Source organism: Chelonia mydas, chromosome 3, assembly GCF_015237465.2.
Source record: "Chelonia mydas isolate rCheMyd1 chromosome 3, rCheMyd1.pri.v2, whole genome shotgun sequence".
NCBI classification, from domain to species: Eukaryota; Metazoa; Chordata; order Testudines; family Cheloniidae; genus Chelonia; species Chelonia mydas.
In genome coordinates this window covers 118,648,683-118,667,323 of record NC_057851.1, presented here as the reverse complement: position 1 = coordinate 118,667,323, position 18,641 = coordinate 118,648,683, and the positions used below count along the sequence as shown (strand labels likewise).

Here is an 18,641-nt window from a genome sequence, read left to right as displayed (position 1 = left end):
TCATTAGCTAAACTGGGTAAACAAGTACTGGGCTGTGACTATGAATGATTTATAGTACTTGGCAATTTAGTATGATATGTGGTCCCAGCGAGATTACATGCTACAAAGTGTTTTAAAATCTGGAAAAATACCAATTCTTAGAAAGAGAAAAAATGAATTCAGTGCTATGCACCAGTTCAAGTCATACGGAGATGTAAAACTGCCCTGGAATGGAGCCTGGATCAGGTTTCTTCAGCCTAGGTGAAAACTGACAAAAATTAGTAGGGAAAACAAAATCACCTAATTTACTTGCAGATTATGTTTTTCCATGAGCTTCTGAAGCAAATGCTCTGTGAATCCCAATGACTGGCAAAAACAGTTGGGCTACTAAGAAGGTGTATCTTGGTCAATTCAATGCATAGCTGTCCGCCCGCCCCTCCCCCCCCCCAACAGTTGGTATGTCACCCAAAGTTTATGATAAAAAATACCAAGTTCAAAACCATAGAGAAATCTTTTTCTATTTGTTTGAAAGCTTTGTTGCATTTCAGTTACTCTGTTCCAAATCCACATGCATAGAGACACTCTGGATCCAATCCTCCAAAGTGTTCAGCACCTCTTGTGAGGTGCTCAGTGCTCTCAACTCCTGTTGAAGTCCATGGGGGCACTTGCCATCTGGTAGGATCAGGCCCTCTGCCCTTGCACGTTTTATTGTTGAATCAATTTGTTTAATCTTCCTGTCAAAGCAAGACCAATTCGTCATTTCTATTCTAGATGCCAACAATAACACACAATACAAAAATTAGATGCTTGACACAATAGCAGTCCATAATGCATGTGTTGATTTCAGACAGGTGTAAGAACATTGATTGAATATTCACACCTTACCCTAATATACACATATCATGGATAAACCACCAGTGTTAAATCATGCTTTATTTCTAATTACACTATAAACACTTGGAACAAAGGAAGAAATGAGTACAGGCTGAATTCACCCCTAATTCATGTTGGTGTGGAATTAGGGCACAAAGCTCTTTCTGGCTGGCTTTCCAATGGACTTTCTGCCACCATCTCCCTTCCTGTGGGATGTCTGCAGACAGATAGCATGACCCACAAAGTGGAATGTACTGGCCAGGCAAGAGGAGACTAGGGTGTCAGAGGATACATCTACTGAAAATACTGGTTTGGCAGCCTCTTCCAGTGTGGTCCCTTTGGCTATTCCTACTGGGTGCCTTCTCTCCATAGAAAAGCTCTTGCCCTCTTTTGAGGTGAATCCTCCCTCCAATACCTGGGCCCTCACTGATGTAGGGAGGTGCAACTAGCACTTCCCTATGACAGTTGGGGTGAATCTAGTGCTACATCTAAATATTAGTGTCATGTTTTCTGTATTGTGCAAGTTGACATCTTAAGCTTTGTGTTTTTAAATATTTGTGTTCCCCTCCCAAGTGTTTCTTTATTAAAGTAGAGCCAAACTTCTGTATCTCTAGTACAGGAGTTCCCAAACTTGGTTTGCGGGTTGTTCAGGGAAGCCCCTGGCAGGCCACAAGACACTTTGTTTACCTGAGCATCCGCAGGTACGGCCGCTTGCAGCTCCCAGTGGCCGTGGTTCGCCGTTCCCAGCCAATGGGAGCTGCGGGAAGCGGCGCGGGCCGGGTCACCACTTCCCGCAGCTCCCATTGGCCAGAAACGGCAAACCGCGGCCACGGGGAGCTGCGAGCGGCCATACCTGCAGACATTCAGGTAAACAAAGTGTCTCACGGCCTGCCAGGGGCTTACCCTGAACAAGCCGTGAACCAAGTTTGGGAACCCCTGCTCTAGTATTATTCCTTAGATAGTTACAGGTACAACAAGAATGTGCTCAAGCTTAATTATTGTTTCATTATTTCAACTTTTTTCATCAAGATGAATATTAAAGAACGTCTAAGGCCCCAGTCACTTTTGATAATTTTTAAGACCAGGAGGTTTCTGAAGCATCACGTAGCACTAGGACTAAAAGATAACAAATAACTGTTTCTTAAAGTATTGTAACAGAAATGCAAAAAACCTGAAAATAAATTAATTGAAATAGGCTACAGTTGAGCACTTTTCTAAAATAAGATGAAGGTAATAGCTCAGTGCTTAAAAGAACATAAGTAAGCCCCGAAGTCTACACTGCAGAAATTTCCCCCAAAATTCGAATCTATTTTAAAACCAGCCATAATATAGATCAGGCTTAGCCCTCCTGACCAGTTCAGACTGCTTAAATCTAGGGTACAGTACAAGGTCACACTGGTTTATCTCAAAAATTAGACTTGGTCTCTCGTTAAATTTTTTACTGGTATTAACTGTATTGGTTACGGGGCATGGGGTATGTGTGCAGTCTAGGGCCTGATCTACATACAGATTTTGTAACGGTATAATTATTTTGATTATTGTGTCAGGTTTTTATTTTGTTTTGTGTTTTTCTATAACCAAAAATAGTTATAGAAGTACAACCTCTACTGTGGATGCAGCTACAGCAATATAAAGATGCTTTATACCAGTATAGCTCATTTCCTTTTCCATATGGGAATAAGCTATATGACTATACGCACTTTAATACTGGTATAACTGCATCCGTGCTCAGGTGGTTGTATCACTCTTACGATGTTTAACTATGCCAGTACAGTAAAAGCAACACAGCTTTTGGGTTTAAGCAAGGTCTAAGGGCTAGTCTACCTACAAAGTCTTTGGCGGTGTAGCTGTAACAACAAACAACCCTCTCTGGAGACATAGCTTATACTGACTAAAGGAGTTTTTGTTGGCATAGTTAAGCACTTCCATGGATGACAAACTAGATGGACAAACAGATGGGGTGAGGAATTTGCCAGCATGGCTGTCTTGGTTATGAGTGTGGTTCCCTCCCGTCCCCCACTCCTAACCAACATAGCTGTGTTGATAAAAACTTGCAATGTAGATCTGGCCTAAGGTAGTATGGCTGCATGAGGAAAGGTTTATTTGTTAGTTTTGGGTTTTGCTTTCAAATTCTTGTACATAACAATGGTTGAACTATATATTTAAACTTCAGAGACTTGATAAAATGTTTATCAGAACTCAGTATCTAAAAGTGTTAGTTTTACAAAGATTCATGCTAGATATTTTACATAGAACATGTCTTTATTAAAAATTCTCAGGCCACATGTGTCTAAGGGAATCAGAGGACAAACAATACTGAAAGAATATGAATAAAAAAACCTCGGCACCTAGGCCCTGTGCTGTTGGTTGTTTAACCTGGCTTTTCAGCTTATAGCTTTTGGAAGAAGACAGAGAAATTCACTATATTAATTAACTGTTGCTAGCATATCTCAAACAGTTGTGGCTCTGGGAATCAAAAATCTCCATTTCAGATGGGTTAGGGATACAAACAAGCTCAAAGATCTAGGAAAGCAGTGTGACTGTAACCTCAGCTTCATGTACATTTTGGTGTTCTAATATTTGAAGGGTACAATGACCTTCTGTTGGGAGAGGTGTATCATAAATAGGACTTGTAAATTGTGAAGTGAATAAGACTAAAGAGAGAACAACTACCTGCTGGAGGTATGTTACCCAAGGAACTCTTGATGACAACTGGCAGAGGGTTGAAAATGCTAGGGAAAGGACTTGCAGTTAGCTATCTTGTAGGAGACAGAGGAATGCCAGTTAGTTAAGGTTAATCTCTAGAAAGTGCTATATGATTTTGTTTTATATGTAACAATTTGTTTCCAGTATTTTCACTCTGCTCTCTGTTCTTTGATTATAACCCTATTCTTATTGTATCTCTCTTGCTCTGTGTAAATATATGTCTATATATAAAGTGTGATGTGTTAAGTAGAAAAGGAGTACTTGTGGCACCTTAGAGACTAACCAATTTATTTGAGCATAAGCTTTCGTGAGCTACAGCTCACTTCATCGGATGCATACTGTGGAAAATACAGAATATGTTTGTTTTTATACACACAAATCATGAAAAAATGGGTGTTTATCACTACAAAAGGTTTTCTCTCCCCCCACCCCACTCTCCTGCTGGTAATAGCTTATCTAAAGTGATCACTCTCCTTACAATGTGTATGATAATCAAGGTGGGCCATTTCCAGCACAAATCCAGGTTTTCTCTCCCCCCCCCCACACCCCCCCCAAACAAACCCACTCTCCTGTTGGTAATAGCTTATCTAAAGTGATCACTCTCCTTACAATGTGTATGATAATCAAGGTGGGCCATTTCCAGCACAAATCCAGGGTTTAACAAGAACGTCTGAGGGGGGTGGGGGGTGGGGGGTTAGGAAAACAAGGGGAAATAGGTTACCTTGCATAATGACTTAGCCACTCCCAGTCTCTATTCAAGCCTAAGTTAATTGTATCCAATTTGCAAATGAATTCCAATTCAGCAGTCTCTCGCTGGAGTCTGGATTTGAAGTTTTTCTGTTGTAATATCACAACTTTCATGTCTGTAATCGTGTGACCAGAGAGATTGAAGTGTTCTCCGACTGGTTTTTGAATGTTATAATTCTTGACGTCTGATTTGTGTCCATTTATTCTTTTACGTAGAGACTGTCCAGTTTGACCAATGTACATGGCAGAGGGGCATTGCTGGCACATGATGGCATATATCACATTGGTAGATGTGCAGGTGAACGAGCCTCTGATAGCGTGGCTGATGTTATTAGGCCCTATGATGGTGTCCCCTGAATAGATATGTGGGCACAGTTGGCAACGGGCTTTGTTGCAAGGATAGGTTCCTGGGTTAGTGGTTCTGTTGTGTGGTATGTGGTTGCTGGTGAGTATTTGCTTCAGGTTGGGGGGCTGTCTGTAGGCAAGGACTGGCCTATCTCCCAAGATTTGTGAGAGTGTTGGGTCATCCTTCAGGATAGGTTGTAGATCCTTGATAATGCGTTGGAGGGGTTTTAGTTGGGGGCTGAAGGTGACAGCTAGTGGCGTTCTGTTATTTTCTTTGTTAGGCCTGTCACTCCTTTTCTTTTTGCGAATACAGACTAACACGGCTGTTACTCTGAAACCTGTGTTAAGTAGAGTGGTGATCCTGAGTTGAATCTTACAAGCTGGGAGGTACTATTCCTCTGAGAACAGCATATCAGAAAGTTCTGTAAGTATTCAGTGGATCAGGGGCTGAGCACTCAGCGGGATGCTCGGAGGACTTGGGTATTGGTGCATGCTTACCACTAACTTGTAGAGAGAGAGAGGTAGAGAGAGAGAGCGACCAACCGACCTTCGGAGGCCTAGGAGGCAGTGCTTGTGTTTCCAGATACCGGTGGTTTCAGGGACTTGATCCACAACAGCCACAGACAAGACTTCCGCACACTAAGGGCAGGTGGTAGTGAGGTGCCCCACAACCTTCAGTTTCCCTGGGAAGCATTACAAGGTAAAGAACAGCAAGTCCATATTAAACAGGGCTTGTGTTTACTTAAACAGGACACTGAAGTCTGGATTCCTTCCAAGTATGTTTTCCCAAATGCGATGACATCCTCCTCAGTAGAGCTGGTTGGGAATATTCCATTAAAATGATTTTCCTACCGAAAATATTCTTTTTGCAAAATCAAAATTTTCTATGGGGAAATTTAAGTGTTGCCAAAAAAAAATAGATTTATTTTTTTGCAAGGAAATGGACATGATGGTTCCCTGTCTGCCCACCTGGAAGGCTGCCAAGGCTGAGCATCCTGGCTCTCAGCTACTCACCTTCCCCCAGCTCCAGCTCCAGACCAACAGGTAGCCAGGGTGCTCAGCCTCCCCTGAAGCTCTGGGGCCAGAGAGGCTAAGTGCCCCAGCTCTTTGCCTCTCCAGCTGCTGTCCAAGCAGGTAGCCGGGAAGCCAAAAAAATGTATCGGTTCTCTCAAAATGATATTTTCTTAAAATCCCTTTCCATAAAAAATTGTGGATTGCCCCTTAAAATCACATCTCCTCTATCTCTGGCAAGAAATGATTTCCATTTTCCGTCCAGCTCTACTCCTCAGTCCTGTAAAAGGCAGAAACTGTGAGTCCATGAGTATAACATATATAAGGCATCATGAGTACAATGGTTCATTATTCTAAGCTAAGAAAAATCAGTAAATGGTCCTATTACATTATAAAGTATTCAAAATATGCTCACCATTACGAGAGAGAAAGAGAGAAACAAAACAAATTAATTTAAGCAAGGAGGCTTCCAGAAGTGTAGGACCTATGACTCTTATTTTTTAAAAATCTGCCAGAATACTCCATTTTAAGCAGCAGAAACTATTACTATTGGATTACCATTCTCATGAGATGGAATGCCAATAAACAAAGAACACCTGAATTCTTTATAGCAACTATAGCATGAGTTATAAAAGTCAGGGATTTTAAAATATAAATAATAAACTAAATCTTCGTCACTGTCACACTTTTGTATGAACATTAAAGGCCAGATTTTTCTGCTCTCCTTTAATTTGCGGGTAGGTCTTGACCTCATGATAACAATCTCTTAACATGCATTCACAATTATTTAGTTGCTGTTATAGTAAGTTAGACATCTTTTTACCCTATCTGTACAGCCAAGCTAATTAAAAGGAATGTGAGACTAGACTCTTTGAGTCTAAGCTGTTGTTAGAAAAGGCTAGGTAACCAACAGTGGCTTGTTTGGTTTTGTTGTGAGATTCTGAGCTTTGTGCTGAGTTTGCTAGTGAAAAAAGCCATTTTCTTGACCTTTCAAGAGTACGGGAAAACAGTAACAATGCTCACACATTGGCAATATTAATACCAATGAAGGATGCTTTATTTTATAGAGTTCAAATTTAAATGACAAAACAATATAAAGAGAAAATGACACTTTAGATGGTTTTCTTTACTTAAGTATCTGAGCTATAAGTGGCTTAAAAATGCATTATTTTCCAACTATTGTTTTATTTTCACTTTCAGCTATAGAGGGAGAGGTATCAATTTAGCTAAAATATTTTTGCTTTACTGGCTTTACTTGACATTTAAGAGCTCTTCTTTGCGTTTACTTCTACCTAGGCCTGGTCTACACTACAAACGTAGGTTGACATAAGCCGCGTTAAGTCAATCTCATAATGTATGTGCCTACACTACCGAGTCCCTTCCACCGGCTTAAGTGGCCTATTAAGTTGACTTCTGTACTCCACCTCCCCGAGAGGCGTAGTGCTTGATTTGACATCCATGGGTCGACACAGGGATAGTGTAGACACTGTGTTGTGTAATTCGAATGAATTGGCCTCCAAGAGGTGTCCCACAGTACTCCGCTGTGACTGCTCTAGAGAGCACTTTCAACTCCACATGTCAGCCAGGTACACAGGAAACAGCCACTCCCCTGTTAAAGCCCCAGGAACTTCTGAATTTTCATTCCCTGTTTGATGAGCATGGAGAGCTCTCCAGCACAGCTGATCATGGAGATTCCAGGCTGCAAACGTGCTCCAGCATGGACCACACAGGAGGTGGTGGATCTTATTGCTGTGTGTGGAGAAGAGTCTGTGGAGGCTGAGCTTCAATCCAGCAGAAGAAATGCTGACATCTATGCTGAGATCATGCAGGGCATGGGGGAGAAGGGCTATACCAGGGACACACAGCAGTGCCACGTGGAAGTCAAGGAGCTTCAGCAAGTGTACCAGAAGACAAGGGAGGCGAACAGTCATTCTGGTTCTGCCCCACAGACATGCTACTTTTATGAGGAACTGCATGTGATTCTTGGTGGCGACCCCACCACTACCCCAAAACGCTCCATGGATACCTCCCAGGAGCTCCGGGCAACCTCGAGCAACAATGAGGAGGACATTGTTGAAGAGGAGGAGGAGAATGTGAGGCAGGCAAGCAGAGGATCCATTCTCCCTGACTGCCAAGAACTGCTTTTAACCTTGTAGCCCATCCCTTCACAGGACCAGTTGGTGGCAGAGCATGATGCCAGGGAAGACACCTCTGGTGAGTACACATTTCCAATCAAATTGTAGGGGTTACATGCTATTATTTTTTATGTTTAATCTGAACAAAAAATTGGGTGTAGTGAGGATTACACTGTCTGAGAACCTGGACATGGACAGGGAGGACAGGAGAGCATGCAGGGAACAAGAGTGTGCCACACAGGAAGAGATGTTGTGGATTATGAAGGAGCAATCAGACATGTTGAGATGTCTGGTTGAGATTCAAGAAAGGCAGCTTGATGCTAGAGTCCCTCTGCAGCCTATGCTGAACCTGCTGCCATCATCGTCCAGTTCTCCATCCGCCTTCCTCAAATGTCCTGTGAAATGAGGGGTGGGTGAGGAAGTTTGGCATCTCTTGCACTCAACACCAAGAGAAGATACGAGAACCAGAAGGCGCCCATTCCCACACCTTTGATTGTTATTACAGTGCATCTGTAAGCAAACTTTCCTTGTTTCTCCCTGCACAGTGTTGTCAGCCCTTTTGCCCCAGGTCTTCTTTGCTGTCTTTGTATGTTTGTATGCATAATAAAAATTAATGGTTTGAGAAGAAAAGGCTCTTTATTCATTTAACACACAGTGGTTGGTGTGGGTGGAGTTTACAGGGGAGAAAATGCAATGGAGAGGACAGTTCGGTAAGGAACAACACAAAAACGGTCACATTACTCTAGCTCATTGCTGAAACTGATTTTCAAAGCCTCATGGAGACGCGGAGCCCCTCGATGTGCTCTTCTCATTGCCCTGGTGTCTGGCTCCTCAAAATTGGCTGTCAGGCGATCTGCCTCAACCCCCCACCCTGCTGGAAACTTTTCTCTCTTTGTTTCACAGATATTATGGAGCTCACAGCGGGCAGCAATAACAATGGGGATATTGCTTTCGCTGAGGTCTAACCTAGTAAGCAAACAGTGCAAGCGACCTTTTAAACGTCCAAAGGCACATTTCACCACCATTCTGCATTTGCTCAGTCTATGGTTGAACTCGTCATTACTGCTGTCCAGGCTGCCAGTGTATGGCTTCATGAGCCATGGGAGCAAGGGGTAGGCTGGGTCTCCCAGGATCACGATTGGCATTTCAACATCACCAATGGTTATTTTGCAGTCTGGAAAGAAAGTTTCTGCTTGCAGCTTTCTGAACAGACCTATGTTCCTAAAGATGCACGTGTCATGCACCTTTCCCAACCATCCCATGTTGATGTCGGTGAAACAGCTACTGTGATCCACCAGCGCTTGCAACACCATTTAAAAGTACCCCTTTTGGTTTATGTACTGTTTGACAAGGTGGTCTGGCACTAAGATAGGGTTATGTGTTCTGTCTATCGCCCCGCCGCAGTTAGGGAACCCCATCACGGCAAAACTATCCACTATGTCCTGCACGTTTCCCAGAGCACTACCCTTCTTAGCAGAAGTGTGATAATGGCCCTGCAAACTTGGATCACAACAGATCTCACAGTAGATTTACCCACTTCAAATTGATGCCCCATTGACCTGTAGCAGTCTGGCGCTGCACGCTTCCACAGAGCTATCAGAACTCGCTTCTCCAGTGTCACAGCAGCTCTCATTTAATTGCTGTGCTTCAGGGCTCAGGAAAGCTCTTCACACAATTCCTGGAAAGTGGCCTTATGCATTTGAAAGTTCTGCAGCCACTGCTCATCATCCCAAAGCTGCTTAACGAAGCAGTCCTACCAGTCAATGCTTCTTTCCCGGGCCCAGAAACAGTGCTCAACCATGTCAAGGTGATGCGTGACTGTCACCAGCAACTGTGAATTACCCGGCTGGAATTACTCTTCCAGAAGGGCTACTTGCATGGCATCACAGTATTCTGCATGGTGGCTCCTGTATTAACTGTGTAAATACTGCAGGATAAGGCATGAGGTGTTTGTAATGCTCACAACAACAGTGTACAGCTGAGCGGGGTCCATGCTTATCGTGCTATGGCGTCTGCGCAGGTAACCCAGGCTTACAAAAAAGGCTTGGTTTGTTTGCCATTGATTTCAGGAGTGGAGGGGAAAAGGGAGGCTAACGCCATGTTCCCATAACCACCCGTGCCAATATTTTGGTCCCATAAGGCACTGCAATCCCAACCCAAAATTACACTTGGCTAAGTGCACTGTGGGATAGCTAACCACAGTGCAGTGGTCTGTGCATTGATGCAAACCCTGCTAGTGAGGATGCACTCTGCTGACACAAAGAGTGTAGTATGGACACGCAATATCAACTTGCTTAAATCGGAGGCTCGATGTTGACTTACATAAAGTTGACGTAACTCTGTAGTGTAGACGTGGCACTAGTGTATTTCAATAATGTTGAAGAAAAGTGGTGTTTTGTGGCTCTGTTATTCAAAATATGACTTCTCAGGATTTGCTGTGCATTGAGTAGGATCTTACCGTGTGCTTGTGAAGTGAGATCACAATATTAGCCACATTTCAATTTTGCTCCCTACTTCTGGGATAAAGGGAAAATGAGTGTATGTGATTTACAAGTGGGAGACAAAAGAGGAAAAAGGAAAAGAACTAATCTAGTCCCATTCGCTTTAACTTTGTAGGAACAACAGATATTTGGACGATGTTTGCTGACTGTGTCATTACCAGGCAGTAATGTGTCAGAAAATTTAGGTAAAATCATAGATGCATCATGGCAAATTTTGATAAAATCATGGTTGTTGCTGGAATATGTTGAATGCCACTTTTTCCATAACCATAATAAAACCAGGTAGTGCATAAATGAATTCTGTCAATTTTAAGTAAAAATTGTAAAGCCTGATATGACATGGCTGAGTGCTGAGAGGTAACCAAGTGTGTAAACGTTAAATGAAGGATTATACTTATTTGTGAAGAATCCGCTCCAGCGAGAAATTGGAGTGAGGTCCTCTCTTAAAAAAAGGGCTACTGTACCTACTGAGCTAAAGCAATGTCTGTTCTTTCTGTTAGTATCTTATGTGTAGCCTGTAGACAAGAAATTAAGGGTATTAAAATAATTTGTCTGCCTGCTCTTTTCCCTTTGGAGATTCTCATCTAAGTAATAGAGTACTAACAAGCCTTACTTAGCTTTTAAAACCAGATGAGATCCAAGCATATTCAAACAAATGCAATTCCTCTTTTCCAGTATATTTGAGGGGCCTCATTTCTTGACCAGTGTTTTGAAGCTAAGATTCTTTATACAAAGCTCAGATAAATGGTTTATGTATTAGATTTTAAACTCAGTGAGTAGGAATAGCTACCCCAATGTAGGATCAGAATCTAACTTTGTAAAGAAGCGCAAATTATACATCACTATAGGTGGTAGTTATGGAAACAACCTTAAATAAATAACTTTAACTAGTCCCAGCCATCTATATTTTCATCTTTTAGTGTAGATCAAAAAATTCTTAAATGATATCATTTACAGTATTTCAATATCTGATAGTGAGCACTAGCTACTACTGTATTATATAACTATTGGGGTGGACTATTTTAACCTCTCCACATTGTTTAGAATTTCAGTTATCCCCTATGTGTTCAGTTTCTAAGTGTACAGATACCCCCAAAATCCCACGTCTTGAGCAAAGAAAATGGTAGCAGTTTAACAATGACTAGTTTTGACCCAAAAAAAGGGGGAGGGGGAGGAAAACATATGGATCTGCTCATTTTCAGATTGTTGAGGCTGCAAGTCTATCACTGAGTCACTGTTTTCTCTAGCTGACCATCTGGTTGCCAGACTTAATGGAATGATACAAAAATCCCCCAGAAGTAAAATAAAAAGAAACAAGGAGATTGGGTATTCATTTTATTCACAATTGTTTCTTACACAAAGTGTGTGTATTTTGTAAGTTTTGTTGACTTTGATATTCATTAGGAAATAGGTCGCCACGCGAGAGAATAGTATTGTATGAGAAGCTCATATGCAATGTTTTTTTTCTTGAATGTTTCTCCTGTCATTCATAAATATGGGATGAGCTGACCTCCTCACATGCCCAAAACAAAAGAAGGAAGTGGATTGGTGGGCTGGATGGAGGATGGAGAAAATTCCATGATAATCACAAAGTTTTCTCTATATAGAATTCTATTTCTTGCAGAGGTAGACACCCCCCTAAAATGAGCAAGGGGCTTCACAAGTAGAAACCATGGATTCTCCAAGATTGTTGCAAATCTTGCAGGACCCAGTGCAGGCGAAGGACCATTTATGCAAGTTTCATGGCCCTCTGCCACCCTGGTAGTGTGGCTGAGGTTGCATGAACTTTCAGATGGATTTATTGTTTGTGTCTGGGATGAACAGAAGAGCAAGGAGGTGAATGTCTTCACCAGCTACACTGCACCCAACCTGCCCCTACTCCCACCCCATGCAGTCTTCAGGAAGGAAGGGATAGTGCCATGGAAGAGGCAATAAAAACCTCTCTCTCTTCATAGGAAGGGGAGGTTCATGTGTACATAGGGTCCTTTTCGCGGGAAGTGATATCTGTCCCCACTTGTACATTTTTCATGTAAGCGTATATAGAGTTTCTCTAACTCTGAAGGGCTCAGTTAGAATGCATTCAGGATGTCCTCAATAGAGACAAATCAAATCAAATTACCTAACTTGTTTAAAAGAACAGCGGTTTTTCTTTACTTAGTGTAAACAGTAGTATAGTACAAATAATTTTTACTCTCACATTTTCTTCTTATACAGCTTGGGATCCTGACCCTAAAATGACATCCACACAGTCTGACTCTTGTGCCTACATGAAACCCTATTTACTTCATGGGGGTTCCCCTCAAACCCAGAGATCCACCTGCATGCATCTCTGCAGGGACAGGGTCATGGGGAATAGTGATAATGTGGAAGCAATGAACTATTAAGAATATTGCAGTAATATTATCGATATTACAAATTTAACACTAGTAATTACTTTAGCCCTTTAGAAACAGAATACAAGTGTATTTTGGTTTATAATTTTCAGGAAAGGTATAGGATCTAATTCTCCTCTAATTACACCCATTTTATACTAGGGGAAAGCAGATTACTCTGTAGCCATTTACTTCAGTAATTTTTTGCGGGTGTGAGAGGAAAATGAGCTCCAAGTACAGTTTATCTGCAGAGGTTTTATAGTACCTTGAGTTATTCATAATTGGAAATGGTACTGGGTGAAGGAATCCTCTTCCCTCAACTTTGTGAAATAGACTTTCCACCTTGGACTTATGGAAATTTTGGGAATAGGTTTTAGAAAATAATAGCACCTCCTGCAGCACTACTTCCATCACCAAAGAAAGCAACAAACAGAAACTTACTACAGCTCTGAGTGTTGCAGAAGAAAAATAATATGTAGAACAGATAAAGAGAAGGCTCCATTGGTTAACTTAACCAGCTTATTTTATTCTAGTATGTGCAATTCAGGCACCAGTAACAGTGATGGAATTTAAAAAGTCTTATGAGAAAAAGAAAGCTGGCATCAGTTACACCATGAGATTTACAGAAATGGTATTTTAGCTTCCTAGATTTAGAGTTGCCACCTGTCTGGATTCAAACTTGGGTATTCATTTCCTCCCTCTAGTCTGTTCTTGCCAATGAAGTTCACCTTAAGGATTAGAGGGGTGAGCAGAACTCAATCCCAGTTTTGTGGTGACAGCTGCATATCCTGCCTCCAGTCACTGCTGCCAGCACTATCCACAACTTCTGTGCTGAAGGATGAACAGTAAAACAACTTACAAAGATGCTGTAAATCTCTCTCTAATGTGCATCTCTTAAGGATATTTTCAGGGCCATCTATCCTCCTCCCCCAAGATCAAGTATATCACCTCCAGAACATATGCTGTCCTTAGCAGACAGGCAGCTCCTGAACCTGCTATATTACCAGGCTAGCTATACAATCCTTTGAAAAGTTCTGTTTTCCCTAGTATTGCTTCAGTGATTTCTCTTTTAAGGAGAGGCTCTATGTAGTAAATAGACTCTTTCCCCACCATGCAGCAGTGATTCATTATCATAAGTATAGCACTTTTACATAGTGCCTGTTATCCGAAAGTGCTTTATAATTTATATATGCATGAGTAATATGTCCACTGAAATCCAGCACAGGGTTAGGAGGGGAAATCTTTAGTCAGAGGTGGAGAAACAAAGCCCTTCTCTTTAACGTCCAGATGTCCATAATGAGGAATCAGAGCTTTCATTTTTAAAGTCTCATTTGAAAATTGCTCGTCTAATGAAATGCACTTTACTGAATTCAGAGTGTCTCTGACTGGAAGATGGAGACCTGAGCTGACCCTGAAAGGAGTTGAATTTATGGTTCTAGGAAGTCAAGGTATTTCTACCCTTAACCTGAGGCCATTAAGCCATCACCACTATCAGAAAGAGAAAAAATGTTCCCCTGGACTCCAAATGTAGAACCTCTTATTCCACCCTTCTCAAGGGAGTTGGCAACCCACTTTAGGACAAATAGGCCTGGGGTATTTTGCCCTCAGCATAGGATTTCTCCATCTAGTGCAAAATCCTGCCTTTGATAGTAGCAAATGCTTGATGCTTTCTTATGGAAGCTAACAATTTTCCTAATGTCTATAGTCCACATTTTTCAGATGTGACTGCCCAGAGTTAGGCATCTAAATCCATATTTAGGCACCACGCTTGCTGGTGTAGCCTGGTCTATGGATTATGTTTTAATTATATTGATACTTAAGAATTCCCAGTTATCACTTTGAGGTTTGACAGGTTCTTGTGCCAAGATCAGGCCCAGTATTATTAAAATTACTGTTTGGTTGGGAACAACAATGTGCACAGTTGCAACACTCATACTTTAGGAACCCTTCTTTATGTATAATAGTTTATTAATACATTTAGCAAAGTCACGAACACTCTGATCCAGCAAGGTAGACAGAGATAACAGAATGTACATCTGAACATCCATATACACACACCATTTCTTGCAGAACAACCTGAAATGTTAGCTGTTATCTTCCTCATACCATCACCTTCCTCATCATTACCAGTGGCCATCAACCTGGCTCCTCCCAAGGGTTACATCTTTCTCCCCTCCTGCCCACAGGCTGAGATTCAACTTTTATAATATGATACAATGATGCCACTATGCCTGATGCATATTTAGTAGGGGTTTCTCCCCAATTCCTTATTTGTGTTTCCTCACCCTACTAATGTAGGGATGCCCTTCTCCTATAGATTAGTGTATTAATGATCTCAACTTATTATCATATACATCAATTTGTTGCCATGGCACTTTTGTGATTAGACATCTGCAGATGTTCTTTCTTAAAATACACAAAACATGGTGTTAGCTATGTTCCTGTGGTTGGCTAATGTCTTGATGGGCAAACTTCCCCCTTAAGCCGTCTATTCCCAGTTCCTCAAAATTTAGGGGTGACCGTTAGGCCATTTATCTGTGCCAAAGTTTATAGACTGCAAGCCTTATGCTAACTGCTGAAGCCAGTGTCTTACAAGGTACAGGTCTGTAGTTTCCTTGTGTTACTGCTAAATAAAATAAATGCTAAAACTAACTCTATGGGCTACAGTGGCCTGTTTTGAGCACCAACGACTGACATTGTGGCTAGTGGAGTTGCAGGAGTTCAGCACTTTCAAAGTAAGGCGACTTAATTAGTTTGAAAATGTTAGCTGTATGCTATAGCTCGTGGTACAATGCTGTGCGCTGGGGAGCAGGGGCAGAGAAATGATTTTCTGGATTGTGACAATGAGTTACACCTCTCCAACCTTTATTTTGTTTCATGTTTTAATGTGTAGCACTATTTAGGGGAAAGAAGGGGAACAGAAACTGTAGTGCATTGAGTACTGAAGCAACCACTTCTCAAGTGAGCTTATTGCTTTTTAATTAGTGCCTATGGGAAGATACTTTGCTATATCAGTGCCTTTTATACTAGTACTATCTTGAAACATTGATGTGCAAAATCACTCCCACATCTCCCACCATCTTCTATAGCCCCAGAACAGACAGACATAAATAACTAATGGAAAAGATAGAAAACAGAATTAGTCATCCCTGTTTTGCTGGTGCCTGAAAAAGAGAGAGAAAGACAAAAAAAAAAGGTGGAGATGCAATACTTGATAGATTCATTGTAACAGCTGTTATATGAAACACAGGGTTTCGCTATCCCATACAGTACATGATGAAGGCACAAAATGCATGATGGTATATTTCACTGTGTAATGAGGTAGGCATTCATGCGGTAAAATCATTTTCCTTCTCTAGGACACTCTGTTGGTGTTTTTACCATCACATTTAACTGCTCTCAGGCACCAGAGTATAATTTCCACCTTCTTTATTATAATTCTTCTCCTTATACTCCCCAATAAATGGAAACTTTTACAGTGGAGCAGCTGTTGACAAACCATTGACCTAACATAAAAAGGTTCATAACTGATAAACAGTTGGTCAAAGTCACTCAACTTCAGCATTCAAGAAAACAGAAGCAGTAGCATATGACTACTGTGTGCACAGCAAATGTTTTGGAAATTCTTACTAGCCCCAAGAAGAACTAAAATGAATTTGGTTTCATCGTCTCATAGAACTGAATTTCCAAACATAACTCTAAAGATATTCTGCTGAAAGAGTAAAAATGGAGGCAGCAGAAGCAAAATAAGCATTAAATCAGGAAAAAAATTGTTTAAATAATACTACAGAAAACACAAAATGAACTGACAAAAGTCAAAATATTAAAAGATAAAGATGACTCTGTGTGTGGATGGAATAAATAAGGACCTTGGTTTTAGTAGTGTAGATTCTGAGTTGGGGTGAGCAATCAAGATTGGGTAGCAAGAGACAGGTGAGGTGTCTAGTATGAATCATCATCTTAAAGATGGTAGCTGAACAGATTTAAACAGAGGAGGACCTCTTGGGGTAAATTGCAGAAATGTTCGGCGGTCTTCGATTTTATCTGAAAAACCGATACATACCAAAATATACTGTGCGGCCACTTTAAAAGTGAGAGAGTGATTGGTTCCCTAAAATCTAGTTTGATAGGGCATGAAAGACTCAGAAGTTGACTTCTGGATTTGCCATCATCCTAGATTTGCAGCCTCATTTTAAACTTTTTAAATGCAGTAAGAATGGCCACACTGTCTTCCAGCAGTGGCCAATGCTAGGTGCTTCAGAGGGAATGAACAGAACAGGGCAATTATTGAGTGATCCATCCCCTGTCATTCAGTCCCAGCTTCTGGCAGTCAGAAGCTAGGGACACCTAAAGCATGGGGTTGCATCACTGACATCTTGGCTAATAGCCATTGATGTACATATAGAATCATAGAATCATAGAATATCAGGGTTGGAAGGGACCTCAGGAGGTCATCTAGTCCAACCCCCTGCTCAAAGCAGGACCAATCCCCAATTAAATCATCCAGCCAGGGCTTTGTCAAGCCTGACCTTAAAAACTTCTAAGGAAGGAGATTCTACCACCTCCCTAGATAACGCATTCCAGTGTTTCACCACCCTCCTAGTGAAAAAAGTTTTTCCTAATATCCAACCTAAACCTCCCCCACTGCAACTTGAGACCATTACTCCTTGTCCTGTCATCTTCTACCACTGAGAATAGTCTAGAACCATCCTCTTTGGAACCCCCTTTCAGGTAGTTGAAAGCAGCTATCAAATCCCCCCTCATTCTTCTCTTCCACAGACTAAACAATCCCAGTTCCCTCAGCCTCTCCTCATAAGTCATGTGTTCCAGACCCCTAATCATTTTTGTTGCCCTTCGCTGGACTCTCTCCAATTTATCCACATCCTTCTTGTAGTGTGGGGCCCAAAACTGGACACAGTATTCCAGATGAGGCCTCACCAATGTCGAATAGAGGGGAACGATCACGTCCCTCGATCTGCTATGCCCCTACTTATACGTCCCAAAATGCCATTGGCCTTCTTGGCAACAAGGGCACACTGTTGACTCATATCCAGCTTCTCGTCCACTGTCACCCCTAGGTCCTTTTCTCCAGAATTGCTGCCTAGCCATTTGGTCCCTACTCTGTAGCGGTGCATTGGATTCTTCCATCCTAAGTGCAGGACCCTGCACTTATCCTTGTTGAACCTCATCAGATTTCTTTTGGCCCAATCCTCCAATTTGTCTAGGTCCCTCTATATCCTATCCCTACCTGCCACCGTATCTACCACTCCTCCTAGTTTAGTATCATCCGCAAATTTGCTGAGAGTGCAATCCACACCATCCTCCAGATCATTTATGAAGATATTGAACAAAACCGGCCCCAGGACCGACCCTTGGGGCACTCCACTTGATACCGGCTGCCAACTAGACATGGAGCCATTGATCAGTACCCGTTGAGCCCGACAATCTAGCCAACTTTCTACCCACCTTATAGTGCATTCATCCAGCCTATACTTCTTTAACTTGCTGACAAGTATACTGTGGGAGACCATGTCAAAAGCTTTGCTAAAGTCAAGAAACAATACATCCACTGCTTTCCCTTCATCCACAGAACCAGTAATCTCATCATAGAAGGCAATTAGATTAGTCAGGCATGACCTTCCCTTGGTGAATCCATGCTGACTGTTCCTGATCACTTTCCTCTCGTGTAAGTGCTTCAGGATAGATTCCTTGAGGACCTGCTCCATGATTTTTCTGGGAACTGAGGTGAGGCTGACTGTCCTGTAGTTCCCAGGATCCTCCTTCTTCCCTTTTTTAAAGATTGGCACTACATTAGCCTTTTTCCAGTCATCCGGGACTTCCCCCGTTCGCCACGAGTTTTCAAAGATAATGGCCAATGGCTCTGCAATCACAGCCGCCAATTCCGTTAGCACTCTCGGATGCAACGCATCCGGCCCCATGGACTTGGACATATCCTTCTTGAACTTATCTAA

At 41.9% G+C, this 18,641-nt stretch overlaps 1 protein-coding gene across 7 annotated transcripts in view; it reads left to right on the top strand.

Annotated features, from left to right (window-relative positions):
• The window catches only part of PRKN (parkin RBR E3 ubiquitin protein ligase), a 1,197,054-nt gene that overhangs the window by 481,133 nt on the left and 697,280 nt on the right, over positions 1 to 18,641 (top strand). The window lies entirely within an intron of this gene.